Raw genomic sequence first — 23,101 nt, 5'->3', positions numbered from 1 at the left:
CCAGGGGAGGAGCAATAAGAGAGCAGACAAGCCCATTATGAAAGGATAAGGGTCTTCAGTGTATATTACTCCCTCTAGAAAAACGAGGAAAGTGATTTCACGGCAGGAGAGAGAGATCTTCACCACAAGAATTTCCATTAGTTGCCCGATAAGTTTTCTCTGCCACGTATTTTTCACAGAATAAGAGACGTGAAGTGCCTTAGCCTAACGGTCATTCTGCTAGAATATCCCAAGTCCTGCTTTTACAATTTTAATTTCGCAGACCGAATTTCATGGCCTTTGTTAAATTCACCAGAAATAGTCATTCTGCCTTTACCCGAAGGGCAAGTTCCTATGTGTTATGGATGGGGTTGTGCTCCCCCCTCCCCTGAAAAAAAATATATATGTAAATGGTCAGTCCTAACCTTTACAGCTGTGAATGTCATCCCCTTTGGGAGTAGGGTTTTCTTTGTTATGACAATGAAGCCATATAAGTGCAGGGTATATTTTAAGTCACTGGCTTTGGAGATACAAAGAAAAGATTAGGCATAGAAGCAAGCAGAGATGGGGGAAATAGAAGCCACCTGGAGATCACCATAGAACCAAGGAAAATAACCCAAAAGAGATAAAGATTTTCCCCCAATGCGGGCACAGAGAAAACCTTCCCTCACAGAATCTGGGCTTCTAGCTTCTAGAACTGGGAGGAAATAAATGCCTGTTCACTAAAGCCGCCCACTTGTGGTGTTTCTGCTAGAGCAAGACTACAAGACTAAGACACTATGTTTGTAATTTAAACATGGCATGTCATAACAACAGATGATATGTTTATTAAAAATACTGTAATTATTCAAGTTTGGAAGATGCCCATGGTTTGCAACTACATGGCATTGATAGATACTGCTTTGTGTCCACTGGGGTTTTTAACTGCCAGCTTCATTTCTTTTGGCCCATGGTTTATCCCAAAAGGGGTACTTTAGTTTTTGGCTCAATGCGGAGAGGCTGGAGCTGGCTTTCTGGATAGATGTCACAGAGATTACAAAAAGGGAGGGGGAAAAGGGGAAGGGATCAAAAGTTAGGAGACCCTCAATATTAACCTAGATCCTTGTCCTAATATAAAAATAACAATATGAAGGCTCTGCTAATAAATACATCATAACAGCCTATCTCTTCTAACCCAAAACAATGTATTTCTTTTTTCAAGCAGTTTCTGTGATTTTTAGTATTGGAGCCCTGGTGGTACAGTGGTTAAGAGCTCAGCTGCTAACCAAAAGATGGGTAGTTTGAATCCACCAGCCACTTTTTGGAAACCCTGTGGGGCAGTTTACTCTGTCCTATGGGGTTGTTATGAGTCAGAATAGACTTGATGGCAATTTTTTTTTAAGCAATTATAAGGATATCAAATATACGCCGGACTTCCAGAAGAATAAGTCTGTCTTGAAAGAAGTTTAGCAGGAATGCTCCTTAGAAGCAAGAACAGCAAGAAAGTCTCAAGTATTTTGGACATGTTATCAAGAGGGACCAGTCTCTGGAGAAAGACACCATGCTTGGTAAAGTAGAGGGTCAGCAAAAAAGAGGAAGACCCTCAATGAGATGGGTTGACACGGTAGCTGCAACAATGGGCTCAAGTGTAACAACGATTGCGAGGATGGTGCAGGACCCGGCAGTGTTTCATTCTGTCGTACATAGGGGCTTCGTGTGTCAGAATCGACTCAACAACAGCGAACAACAAAGCCATCTTATCTCAGATTGCCGTTTCCAAAAACATGTTTCAACTTTCTCTCAGGACTGAAGTTTCTAAATTAATTTTAAGGATGAGCTTGCATCTGCTTGAAGAGGAGAACATTAACACCGTCATCCCCCCCGCCCCCAAATAATAATAATAAAATGTCCTTTCTGGAAGCATTGTCCCACTTGGCTTTTTCCACATGCTAAGAATAGGTTTAGCTTCTAGGACACACATTATGGTTCAATTATGAGTTTTACCCTTGTGACCCAGAACAGAACATAAATGTGGTCCCCCAGGAGAAAGCCTGTGTTTAAAGCCCGATTCTGTCTACTATCATTTCCCAAAAGCACGTCATGTCTAGAATTGTGCAAATTATGCCCAAATGAGGATCTGGACAGTTAAGATGGAATTGATTAAAGAAATGCATCATCTACTTGTAACAAGGAAAAGCTCCATGGACAAAATTGTTACTGATAGGACTAAACTGTCACGCTCATTGGCCATGCCCTTTCTGTCTACTGAGTCTACGTCTCCATCCTGAGCGCATTTCTCTAAGTTGGAAATGATGGAGACTCAATCATGGCTGAGTGCTGACTTGATCCCTCTTCTAGGAACTGGGTCAAAGTCAGAGAGGAGACCAAGATCTGCAGGTAGCAGGGAAGATACCTTGTAGCTGGCGTGAAAAGGAACTGTTGCAAATCAGTGTAAATGCAACTTGCTGACTTTCTTCAAGACTTGGTGGATGGAATTCATTTTGGTCTCCCTGGGCACCAGTGACACAGAGGGGAAGCTGAGCAGCTGGTCTGCAATACAGCAAGCTAGGTGCAGATGGCCTCTGACATAGTCAGGGTTCTTTAAAGGAACAGAACCAGTGATATATATCTCTATCTCTGTCCTTATACTTCTATCTATCTATCTATCTATCTATCTATCTATCTATCTATCTATCTATCTATCTATCTATCTATCATCTATCTGTCTATCTGCCTATCATCTGTCATCTATCTCCCTATATCTATCTATCTATCATCTATCTATCTTTCTATCTATCATCTGTCTTTCTCTCTTTTTATCTTTCTATGTATCTATCGTCTTTCTATCCATCCATCATCTACCTACCTACCTATCATCCATCTATGTATATACTATGTATGTATCTATTTACCTATCTACCTACCTACCCACCCACCTACCTACCTACCCACCCATCTATCTCCATTACCCATCAGTTAGTTTGTCATCCTTTGGTGGCTTGTGTGTTGCTGTGATGCTAGAAGCTACGTATTTCAAACACCAGCAGGGCCACCCATGGTGGACAAGTTTCAGCAAAGCTTCCAGACGAAGACAGACTAGGAAGAAAAGTCTGGTGATCTACTTCCGAAAAAAAGCCAATGAAAACCTTATGGTTCACAACAGAATATTTTCTGACTTGCTGGTTTTGGACACACCACCAGGCAGGATCAATCTCTAGGGGAGGATATTATGTTTGGGGAAGTAGAGGGCCAGCGAGGACAATGGAGACCCTTGGTTGAGATGGACTCAAACATGCCGGCAATCATGACAAAGACGCAGGACTGGGCAGTGTTTCATTCTGTCGTACTTGGGGTTGACTCCAGGGCAGCTATCTATCTGTCTGTCTGTCTATCTATCACCTATTTATATAGAGAGAGAAATTTATTTCAAAGAATTGACTCATGCATTTGCGGGAACTGTTGTTGTTGTTGTCGGGTGCCGCCAAGTTGGTTTCAACTCATAGAGACCCTGTGCACAACCGAATGAAACACTGCCTGGTCCTGCGCCATCCTCACAATTGTTTATGCTTGAACCCATTGTTGCAGCCACTGTGTCAATCCATCTCATTGAGGATCTTCCTCTTTTTCGCTGACCTTCTACTTTCCCTAGCATGATGTCCTTCTTCAAGGACTGACCTATCCCTCCTAATAACATGTCCAAAGTATTCAAGACATAGTCTTAGCATCCTTGCTTCTAAGGAGCATTGTGGTTCTACTCTTCCAAGACAGATTTTTTTGTTCTTTTTGTGTGTGTGTGTATGTGTGGGGGCTAGCTAGTTCAAAATTCATAGGTCAAGAGACAGGCTGGAAATTCCTGCAGACTTGTGTCCGGTCTCCATAGGTCAAGCAACGGAAAGAGTGAAGAATGAGTTAATTCTGGCAAAATGATTATTCATGGTCTAGAGGCAGAACACAGGCTAGGGAAACTCCTTTTCAACTCCTAAAGTCTTCAACTGATTAGTTAAGGCCCATTCACATTATGGATGGTGTCTTAGTCACCTAGTGCTGCTATAACAGAAATACCACAGTGGATGGTGTCTCAGTCACCTAGTGCTGCTGTAACAGAAATACCACAGTGGAGGCTGTCTTAGTCACCTACTGCTGCTATAACAGAAATACCACAAGAGAATGGTTTTAACAAAGAGAAACTTATTCTCTCACAGTCTAGGAGGCTAGAAGTCCAAATTCATGGTGCCAGCTCCAAAGGAAGGCTTTCCTTCTCTGTCAACTCTGGAGGAAGGTCCTTGTCATCTATCTTCCCCTGGACTAGGAGCTTCTCAGCACGGGGACCCCAGCACTCTGCTCCCAGTGCTGCTTTCTTGGTGGTATGAGCTCCCCACTCTCTGCTCGCTTCTCTTTCCTTTTATCTCTTGTAAGATAAAAGGGGTGCAGGCCACACCCCCAGGGAAACTCTTACACTGGATCAGGGATGTGACCTTAGGAAGGGTGTTACAATTCCACCCTAAATGTCTTTAACATAAAATTACAGTCACAAAATGGAGGACAAGCACACAATCCTGGGAATCATGGCCTCACCAAGTTGACACATATTTTGGGGTCACACAATTCAATGCATGACAGAAGTTAATCAGCTTTACTAGAGGTCTACTGATTTAATCCCATGTAACTACTTCATAACAACATTTAGACCAGTGTTTGGCCAAAACCCTGGGCACCATAGACTAGCCGAGAGGACACAGAGTTAGCCATTGCTGGGTTTGTGTTAGAGAGTTCTCCTGGAGCTAGCACCCAAGGAAGTTGCAAGGGGTGAGACCTTCATTGTCCAGAATGGGTATGATTCACGTGATACAAGGTGGCATTCCTCTCCTGAGGGGCTCAGAATTGGTGGACACGGCAAACCATCCATTTGCCGAAGCAGCAGTAGTTCTTGGAATGAGGTGGGAGCCAGCATTATGGATACTAGGCCAATTAACTGAGAGTAAGCTGACACTCCATCTAGCCTGTCTTAGCCCCATAGTGTTGCTGTAACAAAAATACCACAAAGTGGGTGGCTTTAAAAAAACAGAAAGGTATTGTCTCACCGTTCTGGAAGCTGGGAGTCCAAATTCAAAGCATCGGCAGGGCCGTGTTTAGTTGTTGTAGTTGGAGTTGACTCCAGGGCAGCTGGCTATCTACCTATCTATCCATCCATCCATCCATCCGGCTATCTGTCTATCTACCTACCTCTGTCTCTCTCTCTATCTTGCTATCCACTGTAATCTCCTTTTCAGATTTCTCATTGCGGGTATATAGAAACTCCACTGACTTTTGTGTGTTGACCTTGTATCCTGTAACTTTACTGAGCTCTTCTATTACTTCTAGGAGCTTTTTAGTACTTTTGGGGGGGTGTTCTATATATAGGATCATGTCATCTGCAAATAAAGATAGTTTTACTTCTTCCTTTCCAGTTTGGATACTTTTTATTTCTTTTTCTTGTCTTGTTGCTCTGGCTAGGACTTCCAGTACAATATTGAATAGTAGTGGTGACAGGGGGGTCATGGATTGAATTGTGTCCCTCCCCCCGAATATGTGTCAACTTGGTTATGCCACGATTCCCAGTATTTTGTGGTTGATATAATTTTCCTATGTTTTGTAAATCCTTACCTCTGCCTGCTGTTAATGAGGCAGGATTAGATTATTTTAAAGAGAATTATGGTGGGATGTAACACCCTTACACATGTCACAACCCCGATCCAATGCAAAGGGAGTTTCCTGGGGTATGGACTGCACCACCTTTTATCTTACAAGAAATAAAAGGAGAGAGAAGGGGACAGAGAGATAGGGACCTCCTACCACCAAAAATGAAGAACCAGGAGGGGAGTGCATCCTTTGGACCTGGGGTCCCTGTGCTGAGAAGCTAGTAGACCAGGGAAAGATTGATAACAAGGACCTCCCTCCAGAGCCCACAGAGAGAGAAAGCTTTTCCCTGGATCTGGTACCCTGAATTTGGAATTGTAGCCTGCTAGACTGTGAGAAAATAAAATTCTCTTTGTTAAAGCCATCCACTTGTGCTATTTCTATGATAAGTGCGCTAGATAACCAAGACAGTAGACATGCTTGTCATGTTTTCTGTTTTCAAGAGGAAAGTTCTCAGTCTTTCTCCATTGAGTATGATTTCGGCTGTTTGCAGTCCATTCCAGAGTAAGATTCATCCTTGTCTGGTCCAGCTTCTGGTAGTCCCAGGCATTTCTTGACATTCCTTAGCTGCTTTTACATATGCCTTTCCATGACATCTTTCTCTTGTGGTCTCCATTTTCTTGTCTGTTCTCCCCTTTTCTAAGACACCAGTCAGAAGGGATTAAGCCCAAAACCAAATGCTTTGCTGTTGAGTCAATTCCAACTCATACTGACTCTGTAGGATAGAGTAGAACTGCCCCATAGGGTTTCCAAGCAGCAGCTGGTGGATTCGAACTACCCACCTTTTGGTTAGCAGCTGTACCACTTAACCACAGCACCACCAGCCTTTTCCAGATTAGAACCTCCCATATTGCGGTGTGACCTCATGTTTACTTCACTGGTAACATCTCCAAAGAAAGACGCTATTTGCAAGTCACGTCACATCCACGGGTACGGGGTTAAGACTTGGCTTTAGTTACCTAGTGCTGCTGTAACAGAAATACCACAAGGGGGTGACTTTAACAAACAGAATTTATTCTCTCACAGCGCAGGAAGCTAGAAATCTGAATTCAAGGCACTGGCTCTAGGGGAAGGCTTGCTCTCTGTAGGCTCTGGGAAAGTCCTTGTGTCAGCTTCTCTAGATGAACATCCCTGGATTCCCTGGGCTTGTGGACTGGTCTACGTCTGTCATGTTCCAATCGTGTCGGTCTTCCTCTTGTGTCTGCCTTCTTCTCTGCCTAATCGGCTCCTCTATATCTCAAAAGTGATTGGCTTAAAACACACCCTACACTGGTATGGCCTCATTAACATAACAAAGAAAACCCTATTGCCAAATGGGATTACATCCAGAGGCATAACTCCCTCCCCCCAGCAAAGCCATCCAGTAGACTGTGACTCACAGCAACCCTATAAACGGAGTGGAACTGCCCCATAGGGTTTTCCAGGCTGTAACATTTATGGAGGCAGATGGCCAGGTCTTTCTGCTGTGGTGCAGTAGTGGGTTTGAACCTTTCGATTAACAGCCTTAACCACTTAACAGTTTAACCGCTGTGCCACCAGGGCTTCTTTATCCGCAGGTATAGGGGTTAGAAGGAGCCCCGGTGGTGCAGTGAGTTAAAAGCTTAGCTGCTAACCATAATAAGGTCGGCAGTTCGAATCCACCAGTATCTCCTTGGAAACTTTGTGGAGCAGCTCTACTCAGTCCTGTAGGTCTGCTATGAGTTGGAATAGACTCAACAGCAATGTTTTTTTTTTTTTTTTTTTTTTAGTGGGGGTCAGGATTTACCACAGATATTTTAGGGGGACACAATTCAATCCATAACATGACTTATGGCATAGTTATTCTTATTTCTAATAACATCCAATAATTATCGATTCTTTCTGATAATTGATGCTCTCCAGCCATAGAATGTATTTCCTAAGGGAACAATGAATTCTTTGTCACTGAAGGAGTTTAAGGAGCAGTTGAACAAGGAGCTGTCAAGATGCTCAAGAGAGGAACCTTGCTCTGGAAGAGAAGTTAGATTCAATTACTTCTACAGCTCTTTGTCATTATACGATTCCTTACGCTTCCTTGTCATCATTATTCTAATTATTGCCAACTGTGTTGATTGGAGGAGCCCTGGTCGTGCAGTGGTTAAGAGCTCACCTGCAAACCGAAAGACGAGCAGTTCTAATCCACCAGATTAGAACTCCTTGGAAACCCTGGGGGGCAGTTCTACTCTGTCCTGTAGGACAGCTATGGGTTTGGCGTTGATTGGAAATTGATTTGAGCTCAACCGCTGCCTTCTAAGAGCTTATAAGCTACACTTGATGGCAGACATATAAAAAAAAAATAGGTAGGTGTTATGGATTGAATTGTGTCCCCCCCAAAAAATATGTGCTGTAAATCCTAACCCCGGTACCTGTGGTTATAATCCCATTTGGGAATGGGTTTTCTTTGTTATGTTAAAGAGCCCCTATCAGTGGAAAGTCTGTTTTAAGCCAATCACCTTTGAGATATAAAAAGAGCAGATTAGGATAGAAAAGCAAGCAGAGATGAGGGGAGATAGACACCATGTCACATGAAGACCACCAAGGGGCCAAGAGATAAGGACCTTCCCCCGGAGCCTTGAATTCAAACTTCTAGCCTCCTAAATAAATTTCTGTTTGTTAAAGCTACCCACTTGGGGAATTTCTGTGATAGCAGCCCTAGATAACTAAGACAGTAGGTAAGAAACACATACAGTATTTAGGTATAAACTTGTCATTCATAAGACTTAAACTTGAAAGGAAAGAATAGGGCATTTCTTAAAGTAGGGCTGAAGGTGTTTTCATAGTTCAACAGCATAGATCTAGAAAAGAAAAAAAGTTTATATGAAAGAGATAAGAATTTATACACTGCTTGATGGGGAAAAAAAAAGAAGGGTGTTGCAAGTCTAGAAAGACATTAAATAAAAAATTCTGGGTAAATAGCCTCATGGAAAGCCAGGATTGAATGTGGCCCACGGAACAGGTAGCATGGAAAGTGTTTGAGTCCTGGAGAAAACAAGAAGCTCCTATGGAGACTCGTGGAAACCCTGGTGGCGTGGTGGTTAAGAGCTACGGCAACTAACCAAAGGGTCAGCAGTTCGAATCCACCAGGTGCTCTTTGGAAACTCTATGGGGCAGTTCTAGTCTGTCCTATAGGGTCGCTATGAATTGGAATCGACTCGGCTGCAATGGGGTCGAGGGGATTGAGACTGGTAGAATGCAAAGAAGGACCCTGGGCGGAAAAAACAGTTTGCGCCCAGCTACTAACTGAAAGGTTGACATTTGCACCCACCCAACAGCACCACAGAAGAAAGGCCAGGCAATCTGCTTCCATAATGATCAGAGCCCAGAAAACCTTGTGGCGCACACTTCTACTCTGACTGACACACATGGGCTCGTCACAAGTTGGAATCAACCTGAGAGCAACAGGATTTTTTGGTTTAAAAGGTGAACCTTCTGCCACAATTTAATTACCGTTACCTGAAAAGGACTTGAAAATGTTTTGTTTTTCTTTTTTAGTCATTTTAATGATGTGTTGAGCTGACAGAAACAGTCGATCTAATGCCGGAGGGAGGAGATATGGGTGAGGGAAGAACCACCCAGAGAAATCAAAAGAGGCTTGGGAAGTCCCGGGGGATTCGGTAGTAATGATTCTCCCAGGTAATGGTTTCTGTTAAATCCAGACTCAGGGGCTACACCTTGTGTCTTAGTCACCTAGTGCTGCTGTAACAGAAATACCACTAGTGGGTGGCTTTAACAAGAAAAATTTATTCTCTCACAGTTTAGGAGGCTAGAAGTCCAAATTCAGGGCGTCAGCTCCTGAGAAAGGCTATCTCTCTCTGGGGGCTTTGGAGGAAAGTCCTTGTCTCTTCAGCTTCTGTTTCCTCGTTCCTTGGAGATCTCCGTGTGGGTTGGCATCTACCTCCCCTCATCTCTGCTTGCTCGATATGCTCCTTTTATGTTTTATAAGAAATTGACTCAAGACATACCCTACACTGATCCTGTCTCATTATCATAACAAAGAAAATCCATTCCCAAATGGGATTATAACCACAGGTATAAAGCCAAGCCAAACCTGTTGCCCTCAAGTCGATTTCTACTCATAGTAACCCTATAGGATAGAATGGAACTGCCCCATAGGATTTCCAAGGAGTGGCTCGTGGATTCAAATTGTTTAATAGCCTAGCTCTTAACCACTGCATCACCAGGGCTCTGTATAGGGATTAGGATTTACAACACATGTTTTGGGGGGGCACGATTCAATCCAAAACGTCATGCAACCTGCAAAACAAGTTAGTCATTAAAAATGCTTATTTTTTAAAACTAAAAATGTTTTTTTGGGGGATATTTGGAAACAGAGTTTTTTTAAAAAGATCTTCAAGGATGATATCATTACTCAGATACATGACTTTACTCATATGTTATGGATTAAATTGTGTCTCCTAAAAACATGTGTAGGAATCCTGACTTGTATACCTGTGGGTGTAATCCCATTTGGAAATAGAGTTTCCTTTGTTATGTTAGTGAGACCTAACCTAATCACTCCTGAGTGATATAAAGAACAACATAAACACAAAAATCAGCAAGCATGAGCAGGGGAAGACAGATGCCAGGTGAACACCGCCAAAGAACCGGGGAAAGCTGGGGCTACAGAAGCTGAGACAAAGATTTTCCTCCAGAGCCAACAGAGAGAGAGAGCCTAGAGCTGGCGCCCTGAATTCAGACTTCTAGCCTCCTAAACTGTGAAGAAACAAATTTCTGTTTGTCAAAGCCACCCCCTTGTGGTAAGAAACTCATATGAATTGGTTTTCTTTCCAAATGTGTGGATATTTTAGGTGAACCATAAACAAATGCAAACACTCACCCATAATGCTACAAGATCCCATTGGTACGAACAAGATGAGGGATGTCTTTAGACATGTGGGAAAATTGAAAATACAGAAAGCCACCTCAAAACCTTTCATTATTTTTTATTGTGGTAAATATGTGTGTAACAAAACATTTGCCATTTCAACATTCTTTAGGGGTATAATTCAGTGACGTGAATTGTGTTCATCACATTGTACAGCCACCGTCACCATTATCATTTCCAAAATTTTCCATCACCCTTCACAGGAGCTCAGTGTCCCCTAAACGTTTGTCTTCTTTTCCCCCAGCCTCCTGCTGCCCTGGTTGTTGTTGTTGTTAGGTGCTGTTGAGTTGATTCTGACTCATAAGGACCCTATAGAACTTCCCTATAGGGTTTTCTAGGTAGTATTTATGAAAACAGATTGCCAGGCCTTTCTCCTGCGTTCCCACCCACTGGGTGGGTTAGAACTGCCAACCCTTCAGTTAGCAGCTAAGTTCGTAACCCTTGCTCCTTATCTGCCCATGGTAACCACTAATAACCTTGGGTCTCTGTGTACTTGCTTATTCTAGATTTTTCATATCAGTGGGATCCTGCCATATTTGTCCTTTTGTGACTGACTTATTTCACTCAGCACTCTGTTTTCCATGTTCGCTCACTGTGAAAAGCATGCTTTTTGAAGGAGGAAGTGGGCAGGAAGGTCGGTTTTCCACCAAGGTCCTTTTCTTTACCAACGCCCATTTAGAGCACCAATCCTCATTCAGATTTCTTCCAGAAACATATGACAAGACGAAAATAGAGCAAAGCTAGCCAGAACCCACAATAAAAATATTACGTTAGGCATTTTCCATCTTTAGTATGAATCACTGTTTCATTCATTGAAAATATATATATATTGATCAGCCACTTAGCCTGTGGTTTTGGCTTTCAAGGACTTAGCTCGCAGTATGAGGGAAAGGCATGTCCATAAATGGATTTTTGCAACATGGAGGTAGGTTTCGTTTCGTAGGGTGGCTGTAACGAAGTTCCATGAGCTGGGTGGTTTATAAGAACAGAAATTTATTGTTACAGAGTTCTTGTGGCTAGGGTCCAAATTCAGGGTGTTGGCAGGGCTATGTTCTCCCCAGAGGCTCTGGGAAACGATCCTTCCTGGCAGCCCCAGGAGTTCCTTGGAAGTAGCAGCGTCTTCACCTGGACATGCTTCTTCTCTCTGTGTCTATCTCTGTCTCTTCTCATTTTTTAAAAGGATACCACTCCAGTATGACCTCCTGTTAACTGATAACATCTTCAAAGATCCTATTTCCAAACAAGGTCCAGGGATTAGGTATACCAGGGATTATTGTTGTTAACGTTGTTAGGTGCTGTTCAGTCGGTTCCAAGTCATAACGACCCTATATACAACAGAACAAAGCACTACCCAGTCCTGCACCATTGTCAGTAATCCTTGTTATGCTTGAGCCCATCGTTGCAGCCACTGTGTCACTCCATCTTGTTGAGGGTCTTCCTCTTTTCTGCTGACCCTCCACTTTACCAAGCATGATGTCCTTCTCCAGGGACTGGTCCTTCCTGATGACATGTCCAAAATGTGTGAGAAGTAGTCTCACCGTCCTTGCTTCTAAAGAGGATTCTGGTTGTACTTCTTCTAAGACAGTTGAATATTGAATATACCACGGACTGCCAAAGCAACGAACAAATCTGCTGTGGAAGAAACACTGCGGATTAGGACTTCAAAATATCTTTTGAGAGGGACACAATTCACTTTATAGAAGTATGTCATGAAATACTTCTTGACATCTAACCCAGATTGGAAATCAGCTTTCCGGGCTGTAAGTCATGGGTGGTTCCATGGTACAATTCTCACCATCCTTGCGAAAGACTCGGGTTCAATCCCCTGCCAGTGCTTCTCAGGCGCAGCCACCACCTGTCTGTCAGGGGAGGCTTGCGTGTTGCTATCATGCTGAACAGGTTCCAGTGCAGCTTCCAGACTAAGATAGACTAGGAAGAAACACCTGGCCATCTACATTCGAAAATCAGCCAATGAAAACGGTATGGATCACAACAGTCCCATCCAAAACCTATCATGTGTATGGTGCAGGACCAGGCAGCATCTCATTGCATAGTGCATGGGGTCCCCACGTGTCAGGAGCCGACTTGACAGCTTCATGACAACCAAACCCATAAACCCATTGCTGTCAAGTCAATTTCGACTCATAGAGACCCTATAGGACAGAGTAGAGCTGCCCCATAGGGTTTCCAAGAAGCACCTGGTGGATTCAAACTGCCGACCTTTTGGTGAGCAGCCATAGCTCTTAACCACTACGCAACCAGGGTTTCCCTTTACAACGACACAACAACAGCAGGAGTTAAAGAGCTACAGAGGGGAGGGTAGTCATGTGTACTGGGGGAGGGATTGGTTCATTAGCACATGGTATTCAGTAGCTGTAGAAAGCAGAAGTCAGCAAGGGGTGATGTTTCAGGGTAATACGAAAAACCAGGTGCAGAATTATCCCTGCGTGTCTGTCTTCCAAGAGTGCTGCATGGTGCAGTGGTTAAGAGCTCAACTTCTAACCAAAAGGTCGCAATTCGAATCCACCAGGTACTCCTTGGAAACCCTATGGGGCAGTTCTGCTCGGTCGTATAGGGTCGCTATGGGTCGATTCCGACATGACAGCAACAGGTTTGGTTTGGTGTGCCTTCCCAGGTTGCTGCAAACGATATGGGTTTCCAAGGCTGGAAGGACATGGAGGTAGTCTGCATGCCTGCTTCTCTCCCATGTCTGTCACCCAGGCACAGCATTGTCGATGCAAATAAAAACATAACCTTTTCTCACAACCCTTTGGCCAGCAGCTGAGAGCCAGCTCCCCTAAGCAAGACACAGAGGATTCGTGCACACGAGCAGGACAGTGGAGTGACTCAGCTCTTTCCTCTGAATTCCTTCAACCTTCCTTCCCTTTGTGACCTCGGGATGTGATAATGGAGCTCTTCTGTACTGCTGCAGGTACAAACACAGGAAGCACCAGGCGGGAACCGAGGCAGAGAGAAAAAAGGCACCCCTTTCTCCTATCCTTTCCCTCCCGGGAACCACTGTGTTGGGTTCACACACTGTGCTGCCAACCAAAAGGTTAGAAGTGTGGGTCCACCCAGAGGCGCCCCAGAAGAAAGGCCTGGTGACCTGCTTCTGAAAGGTCATAGTCATTAAAAACCCCACGGAGCACAGTTCTACGCTGACACACATGGGGTTACCATGAGTCAATAACCCTTAGACAATAGCCTCCTCCACTTCCCCTTCCTTTCCATCCCTGGTAGCAACCCCTAAACTTTGGTCTCTATGTGTTGACCTATTCAGGATATTTCCCATAAGCGAGATGACACATTTGTCCTTTTGTGACTGACTTATTTCTACCTCCAAAAAATCAGCCGTTGCAAACCCTCTGTGGCGAGGTTCTACTCTGACATACATGGGGATGCCACGAGCCAGAGTTGGCTCCATGGCAACTGGTTTGTTTTTTATTTTGGGCGGAAACAATGGTTAAGCACTCAGCTGCTAACCAAAGGGTTGGAGTTTCAAGTCTGCCCAGAGATACCTCAGAGGAGAGGCCTGGCAACCTACTTCTGAAAAACCAGCCACCGAAAACCCTAGGGAGCGCAGCTGTACTCTGACACAAGTGGGGGCACCACACATCAGTGTCCACTCGATAGCACCTGGTTTGTGGTGTTGTTTTTTGTTTGGTTTGCAAGCTCTAAGATCGTCGATTTAAAAAAAAAAAATTGAACCGTGGAATGAAGATTTAAAGAATTCCTCTTACAATCATCAGTTTTATGATATTTTAAAATAAGCTTCGCTGTAAGAAATGAGAGCTTTGTCCTGAATCAATGTGCCAGAAAGGAATAAATGAGAAGCCTAAATTTCATCAAACTCACCCTACGTGGTTGATAACTGTCCTCTGTCCCCACGATAAGATGGCCCCATTCTGTCAGCCACAGTCCTCCCTAACTCTCCCTCAGAGCGCAGGTTAAATTCATCCTGGCTTGGTGGAGACCTGTATTGTATTTGCAGCCCTGAGACTCTGGTGTGTAGGGTTACGATGAGAAAAAGGGTGTTACACCATGTTTTATGGGAAGAAGAAAAATGGAAACAAACCACAGACTCCTTGTCTAGCTTCCCACGTGGGTCTTATTCCATGCCCACTTCTTCCCTCTGAGTTTTAGGTGATCAAGTTTCACAACCGTGCCTCTTAATGTCCAGTGGGTGCCAGGGCCAATTTGCCAAACAACTCCAGTTTGCATTCCGGAAACACAGTTGAACCTTGGCATTTTACTAAATGATATAGCTTCTCTCCTAGTCATTGAAACCATCGGAAAGGGGCCTTTTCTCTCCTTCAGCAACGCACAGAAGTAACTGTAAAGACTGTATTTAAATGAAACATTTAAGCCTATAGACATGCGTTCCCCAGGTGGTGCTAATGGTTTGCGCTCGAGTGCTAACTTAAAGGTTGGTGGTTTGAACCCACCCAGGGGCTCCGAGGAAGAAAGGCCTGGAGATCTGCTCCTATAACAATGGCAACCAAGGAAAACCCTGTGGAGCGGTTCTACTCTGTCCCATGGGGTTGCTATGAATCAGAATTGACTCAATGGCACTTAACAACAACAAGAAAGTATGTATATATTTGTCTTCATTTATTTGGTTCCCAGGGTGGAACAGTTGAGCCCTGGTGGCGCAGTGGTTAAAGCAATTGACTGCTAACCAGAAGGGCAGCCATTCAAAACCACCAATGGCTCCTGGGGAGGAAGATGTGGAAATCTGCTTCAGTAGAGATTTATAGTCTTAGAAACCATATGGAGTCTCTGTAAGTTGAAGCTGACTCGAGGACAGTGGGTTTGTGGGTTTGGGGTGCAACATTTGGTTTGCACTCATCTGCTAACTTTAAGGTTGTTGGTTAAAAACGTACTCAGTGGCTCTGAAGAAGAAAACCCTGATAATCTTTTTTTAAAGGTTATAACCATTGAAAACCCTACGGAGCACAGTTTTACTGTGCACCATGAGTCGAATCTAACTGATGACACCTAACAACACAAACCTAAAGGTTGGAGCTTCATCTCCACCCAGAGGCACCTCGGAAGAAAGACCTGAAGTGACCGACTTCTGAAAAATCAGCCTTTGAAAACCCTAGGGAGCACAGTTCTACTCTGCACACGTGAGGTCTCCATGAAGGAGTCAACGGGACAACAACTAGTGCCAACACAATTAATAATAATCACAGATCAACCCGGTGTAGGGCAACCCATGATCTTCAACCCGGTGTAGGGCGACCCATGATCTTCAGCCCGGTGTAGGGCGACCCATGATCTTCAGCCCGGTGTAGGGCGACCCATGATCTTCAGCCCGGTGTAGGGCGACCCATGATCTTCAGCCCGGTGTAGGGCGACCCATGATCTTCAGCCCGGTGTAGGGCGACCCATGATCTTCAGCCCGGTGTAGGGCGACCCATGATCTTCAGCCCGGTGTAGGGCGACCCATGATCTTCAGCCCGGTGTAGGGCGACCCATGATCTTCAGCCCGGTGTAGGGCGACCCATGATCTTCAGCCCGGTGTAGGGCGACCCATGATCTTCAGCCCGGTGTAGGGCGACCCATGATCTTCAGCCCGGTGTAGGGCGACCCATGATCTTCAGCCCGGTGTAGGGCGACCCATGATCTTCAGCCCGGTGTAGGGCGACCCATGATCTTCAGCCCGGTGTAGGGCGACCCATGATCTTCAGCCCGGTGTAGGGCGACCCATGATCTTCAACCCAGTATAGGGTGAGTCATGATTTTTAGGATAAGATCATGATTCACCCTATATACCGGGTTGATCTGTGATTATTATTAATTGTTGTTGGTGCTAATTGCCCTTTATGGGCATTCTATGTATGAGCTACGGATGACATTTCTATATTATAACAAACATCACAGTCTTTGTAGAAGTTTCCTCTACTGTAAAACAGAGGAAGAGCAATGCTTCTCTAAGCCTTTGTGAGCGCCAAATCAAAGCGATAAATTTACTAAATGTTTTTTTTATTACTATTGAAGCAAAGCTGTCGTATGAGTCTGCACCTTGCTTATGCCCAGAGGCTGTTTGTTTACGTTCCCAATGGTACGGTTTTGTGACAATATGTGCAACAGAGCAACAGATGCAAAGAGCATGAACTACTCTAACCCTTCAAGAACAAATGTTGCTGGGTGCTGCTGTTTTTTTTTTTTTTTTTTTAAAGCTCTGAAAAGACATCTTCAAAATCAGGTCATTTCAGCTTCTGTGGGGGGAAGCTTTCAGCTACTAGAAGCTGAATGAAACAAAGAAGCGTTCGTGGTTTACGTTCCTGGCTCCGAGTCTATCTAGTCGATTGGCCTAACGAGGTTTTTAGAGTTTCTGTTCTACCTCCTAGTTTGTTGACAGGTGTCTGGGGTCTTAAAAAGCTTCCCAGCGGATGTCCAAGTTACAAAATTTGGTCTCTACTCACCTAGACCAACAGAGGAAGAAGGAGAAGCAGGAATAGGAGGAGGAAATGGAATGTGTGGCACACTGCCTCCAGGAGCTACTACCTGCTTTTCCATGAGACCAGAAGAACTGGATGGTGCCCAGCTACCATTACTGAATGTTTTGATCAAGGACCCAATAGCTGGATCCTGATCAAAAGGGGGAGAAGTGTGGAACACAAGATCAAATGTCTCTGGAAACCAGACTTACTGGATTCATTGAGACTGGGGTAAGCCCTGAATCTATTGTCCTGGGATAATACTTAATACTTGAACTGAAACTATCCCATGAAACCATCTGTAAACAAAACAGTTTAGACCAAGTGATAAAGAATGTCATGCCTTGAACATTTGAATATTTTAAAGAATTATCTATATGCAATCAAATTGACAACAGTAACTCTAAAGTGCCAATGAGAGTTTTAAGGGATGTAGAGAGTCTAAGTTAATGGTGCTGAGACAAAAAGGGTAGAGATAGCAAGAAGGTGACCCAATATGAAGAATGCAGCCAATAGCATTGATCTGTACATGTAGAAGTTGTTGAATAGGTGTATGTTCTGTTGTGTGTCAGGCCGATCCTACCTCACAGCATCCATAGAGGACAGAGTAGAACTGCCCCACGGGGTTTTCAAGACTGTAAAACTTTATGGAAGCAGACTGCCACACCTTTCTCCTGCGTCATTGCATGTATTTTCACCAAAAATAAAGAAAAAAGAGGAAAGATTTTCCCCTAGAGCCAGCGGTTTAATCCATCTTTGCCTGCCTCTGGCTTGTGGTCAAGCCCTCACTTCTTGGTGCAGGAAGATGGTAGATAAGTAGCCAAAGGCTGATTTCAAATTTCTCAGTCTGTGTGCGTGTGTGTGTAATCCCTACAACCACACTAGATTACAAGACATTGAAAGAGGTACAAGAGCAAAAGGGATTGCTCAGAGAAACTCTGTAGCATGCCCACCAGAGATAGCCAAACACAGAACCTTGGGATAACTTTGTTGCCCAATAGCATTTGTAGGGACCCTGGCTGGTGACTTCTTTGTTGGCACACTGCCTCCAGCTTTGAGAGTACCACGCAACCAACAAGCATTGGATTTTATGGACTAAAACCAAACCTGTTGCCGTCGACCTGATTCCAACTCACAGCGATCCTATAAGACAGAGTAGAACTGCCCCATAGGGTTTCCAAGGCTGTGTATCATTACAGAAGGAGACTGCCATATCTTTCTCCCAAGGAGCACCTGGTAGATTTGAACCTCCATCCTTTTGGTTAGCAGCCAAGCACTTAACCACTGCATCACCAGGGCTTTCATGAACTGAAAAGGATGTTAAAACTGAAGTTTGGTGATTAGGTACCATGAGCCGCATCTTGGATTTTTTCTTTTTTTTTAACGGTGTTTGGGCAACTCCTACAGAATACGTCCTGCCATTCAAACTGAGTGATATTATCTAAAATGCCTAAACCCAGAAAACCAAACCCACTGCCTTCAAGTCAATTCCGACTCGTGACGACCCTGTACGACAGAGTAGAACTGCCCTATAGGATTCCCAAGACTGTAAATCTTTACGGAAGTAGACTGCCACATCTCAGTATATATTTACCTACTAGGGGGTCATTGTCACAAGGATTTGTAGGACTTTTACTCTGAAATGAGGTTTCCTCGGTTTTGAAAGTTGGCTTTTGGTAAGTGGCTTACCTTCTTCAAGCTCCCATTTTATCACTTGCTTAATGATTACTGTGAATGTGTGGAGTCCCTGGGTGGTGTAATGCGTAACATGCTTGTCTGCTCACCAAAAGATCAGAGGTTGGAGTCTACCCAGAGGTGCCTTGAGAGAACGGCCTGGTGATCTACTTCTGAAAAATCAGCCATTGAAAATCCTGTGGAGCCCAGTCCTACTCTGACACACACTGGCTAATCTTAGCATGAGGGACTGAATCATTTTTCCCTCCCTGACATCAGCTGAGGTCAGGCTACTGGGTGGTCTCTGTGGCCTGGCCAGCCCCCATCCATTCATTTGCACAAATCCATGGGTGTAGTTTAGAAGTTTTAAAATAATAAAGGCACCTCAAAGATGCAGGGAAGTCTAGAGTTTTAGAACTCTGTCTCAGGAAGTAAGGGAAATTACCTGAAGTTCTGTTCTCTGCATGCGATTAACTCTGTGCTGTGGTTAACGGACTTCTTGGTTACAAAGGGGAATTGTATAATCCCTGTGTCTCCACTTCATTATTCTTCAAAAAAATTTTTTTTTCTGTTTTTGGGTACATTCCACAATCATCAGTGACCTTTATGGATTTTCTTAGGCACTCAGAGAAATCGGTCCATTTCTCTGATCCTCGGTTTCTCTCTTAAACACAGATCGACTGATTTACAGAGGTGCCGGGCTCCTACACGTCCACAACGGAATAAGGCCAACACTAAACATTACCCATGAGTACTTAAAAATCATATATTTTTAATGCCGTAAGGCTTTGGATCCCTGGGTGGCTGTTATGGATTGAATTCTGTCCCCCAAAAACACCTGTTCACTTGACTAGGCCATGATTCCCAGGTTTGAGTGATTGTCCACCATTTTATCGTCTGATGTGATTTTCTTATGTTTTGTAAATCCTACCTCTGTGATGTTAAGGACCCAGGATTAGAGGCAGTAATGTTAATGAGGCAGGACTCAATCTATAAGACTAGGTTGTGTTTTAAGTCAATCTCTTCTGAGATATAAAGGAGAGAAGCAAGCAGAGAGACAGGGGGACCTCATACCACCAAGGAAGAAGCACCAGGAGCATAGTGCATCCTTTGGACCCAGGGTCCCTGTGCAGAGAAGCTCCTAGACCAGAGGAAGATTGATGACAAGGACCTTCCCCCAGAGCCAACAGAGAGAGAAAGCCTCCCCTTGGAGCTGGCCCCCTGAATTCAGACTCCTAGCCTCCTAGACTGTGAGAATCAACTTCTGTTTGTTAGAGTCATCCACTCGTGGTATTTCTGTTATAGCAGCACCAGGTAACTAAGACAGTGGCACAAATGGCTCGCCTTCAGTGGCTAACCAAAGTTTTGGCGGCACCATGGAAGAAGCGTATGGTGAGCTGCTTTGGTAAAGGTTACAGCCGTGGAGACCCTATGGATAGTTTACTCTATAACACATGGGGTCACCATGAGTCAGAATCAACTCAACCGCCCAAAAAAGAAAGACTTTCTAGGTGACAAATCCTCCTCAAGATTGCTCAGAGGTTCATGAAAATGTAAAAATGTATTTAAACTTTAAAATGACTCATGTTTTTCAGTATCCATGGCAAAGACCTGCTTTTCCAACCTTAATAGAATTTCAAATTGACATTGACATTTTAGTAAATCAGAATTAGCTTTTTTTTTTTTTCCTTAAATATAAAAACTCCCATGTCTTATGTAAATGGGTGTGCTGACTTTTATGGAATTGGGAGTTCCAGAAAATGTCATGGCACACCACATAAAATAAGTTAACATTCTCATTTTTAGATCTTAAAGGAATAGGGTGTGAAAATATAGATTTTGATATGCTTCCAACCTGTGCTAGGTTTTCTACGTACAGAATTTCAAATTCAAGAACTTAACAAGTCTTTAAGTTGTCCTGGTGGGGCAGTGGTGAAACACTCAGCTGCTAACTGAAAGGTTGACAGTTGAAATCCACCACCGCAGGAGAAAGATGTAGCAGTCTGCTTCCGTAAGGATTCCAGCCTTGGAAACCCTATGGGGCAAGTCTGCTCTGTCACATGGGGTCGCTATAAGTCAGAATCGACTCGATGGCAATTGGTTTTAAGATGGCTTAGCTCTTCCTATTGAAAACAGGATTGAAGCTCTGGGAGCCCATTATAATTTACTTCAGGAGCCCTGGTGGTGCAATAGTTAAGCACTTGGCTGCTCATCGAAAGGTCAGCGGTTCGAAACCACCGGCCCCTCTGCTGGAGAAAGACCTGGCAATCTGCTCCAGTAAAGATTTACAGCCTTGGAAACCCTATGGGGAAGTTCTACTGTGTCCTATATGGTCTCCATGAATCAGGATCAACTGGACAGCATGCAGAAACATGTATGTTTATTGTACCGTGGTGGCTTGCATGTTGTTATGATGCTAGAAGCTAACCCACCGCTATTTCAAATACCATCATGGTGACCCATGCTTCAGTAGAGCTTCCAGACTAAGAAAGACTAGGAAGAAAGGTCTGATGATCTATGTCTGAAAAGCAGCCACTAAAAACTCTATGGATCACGACAGAATAGTGGTTGATATAGTCGTAGAAGATGAGCCCCTGTGTTGGAAGGCACAAGCCCTGGTGATGCCATGGTTAAGCGCTCAGATGTTAACAAAAAGGTCAGTGGTTCAAACCTACCAGCCTCTCCTTGGGAGAAAAGACCTGGTGATCTGCTCCCTGAAAGATTACAGCCTAGAAAACCGTATGGGGCAGTTCCGCTCTGTCCTATAGGGAGTTGTGAGTTGGAATCAACTGATAGGCAACAGGTATTTTTTAAAAAGAGCTGTTTTAGCAAGTCAAAGACTCTGTTAATGGAGTGACAATAGGTTCTCACTGTGAGCTTCCAAGCCTTTCACTCCCATTATTACAGTTTTACAAAAATATCTCTAAGACTCTGAAAGGGAAAGTCTTACAAGGGTCATTATTGAAACCTCTAACTTACCTTCACAAAGAAGAGTAACTGCGGGGTCTCGAGTTTATTACTAAGGTGGACATTTTAAACATCTTTAAAAGGATATCGTTTTGAGATTTTTTTTTCTTCTTTTTTTATTGTGCTTTAGGTGAAAGTTTACAGCTCGACTTAATTTCTCATACAAAAATTTATGCACATATTGTCTTGTGTCATTGGTTGCAATCCCCACAATGTGACAGCACACTCCCCCTTTCCACTTTTTACGCCGGGTTCCCCGTATCCATTCATCCAGTTCCTGTCCTTTCCTAACTTCTCATCCTGCTGATGTTTTAAGTTTTAGAAAAGTAACACAGTAAAATTGTGGAAAAGGAGCCCTGATGTACAACGATGAAGCACTAGGCTGCTAAACGAAAGGTTGGCAGTTCGAACCCTCCCAGCAGCTCTGTGGGATGAAAGACCCGGCAATCTGCTTCTGTGAAGATTAAAAAAAAAATTTTAAGTAAATTACAGCCTAGGAAACCCTATGGAGCAGCTCTCTGTCCCATGGGGGCGCTATGCGTTGAAACCAACCCAAGGACACTCACAGCAGCAAGAACAACATAGTAATTTTCTGTTGCTGAGTTTTAATGGTTAAAAAAAGATCAGTGGAAAAATAGAAATATGGAGATCATCTGCAGAGAGATATCCAAAGATGCTAGTTATAATAACACTATTTGAAGCTGGATCTCCACTGTGATAATTACACGTGCATGTCAAATCGAAAAGGTCCCTGGGTGGATCAAGTGGTTTGCACTCAACTCCTAACCAAAAGGCTGGCAGTTCAAAGCCAACCAACAGCTCCTTGGGAGAAAGACCTGGTGATCTGCTCCCATAAAGACCCCAAACAGCCTAGGAAATGCTATGGGGCAGTTCTACTCTGTCACATGGGTCGCCATGACTCAGAAACCACTTCACAGAACACAACAACAACGAAGTATGAAAATCTCCAGCTTGATAGAATAGTCGCCTAATTAAGGTTGAACCAATTATTGGACCACATGATCAGGCTCAGATAAAAGTCTGGCTAGGACACATAGAAAATTACCTTGCACCTATATGTAGCTATATATGTAGATATCTATATCTGCATATATATATATATACCTATTCTCCAAAAATCTTTCCTCATTACCTGCTATATTGTTTAAAATTCCTCTCAATTTGTTTTGGGTGAAGAAATCATGTTGTTAAAAGGCTACTAATTAGTATGCTGCACAGGAAAAAAAAAAAAAACCTTTTGCAGTCGAGTCGATTCCAACTCCTAGCAACCCTATAGGACAGAGTGGAACTGCCCCATAGACTTTCCAAGGAGCAGCTGATGGATTTGAACTGCCAACCTTTTGGTTAGCAGCCATAGCTCTTAACCACTACGCCACCAGGGTTTCCACAGGAAGTTGTAAGTTAAAGCTCTCCCACCTTAGTACAGCGATTTGATTTTTCTCTGCTTTGTGAGAGA

At 43.8% G+C, this 23,101-nt stretch overlaps 1 protein-coding gene across 2 annotated transcripts in view; it reads left to right on the top strand.

Annotated features, from left to right (window-relative positions):
- LOC135228842 (neuroligin-4, X-linked) overlaps positions 1–23,101 on the top strand; it is a 267,647-nt gene that overhangs the window by 170,745 nt on the left and 73,801 nt on the right. The gene's annotated exons all lie outside the window — the stretch shown is intronic.

The sequence above is a fragment of the Loxodonta africana genome, chromosome X (assembly GCF_030014295.1).
Source record: "Loxodonta africana isolate mLoxAfr1 chromosome X, mLoxAfr1.hap2, whole genome shotgun sequence".
Classification (NCBI taxonomy): domain Eukaryota; kingdom Metazoa; phylum Chordata; class Mammalia; order Proboscidea; family Elephantidae; genus Loxodonta; species Loxodonta africana.
This window is presented reverse-complemented; position numbering and strand designations above follow the sequence as displayed.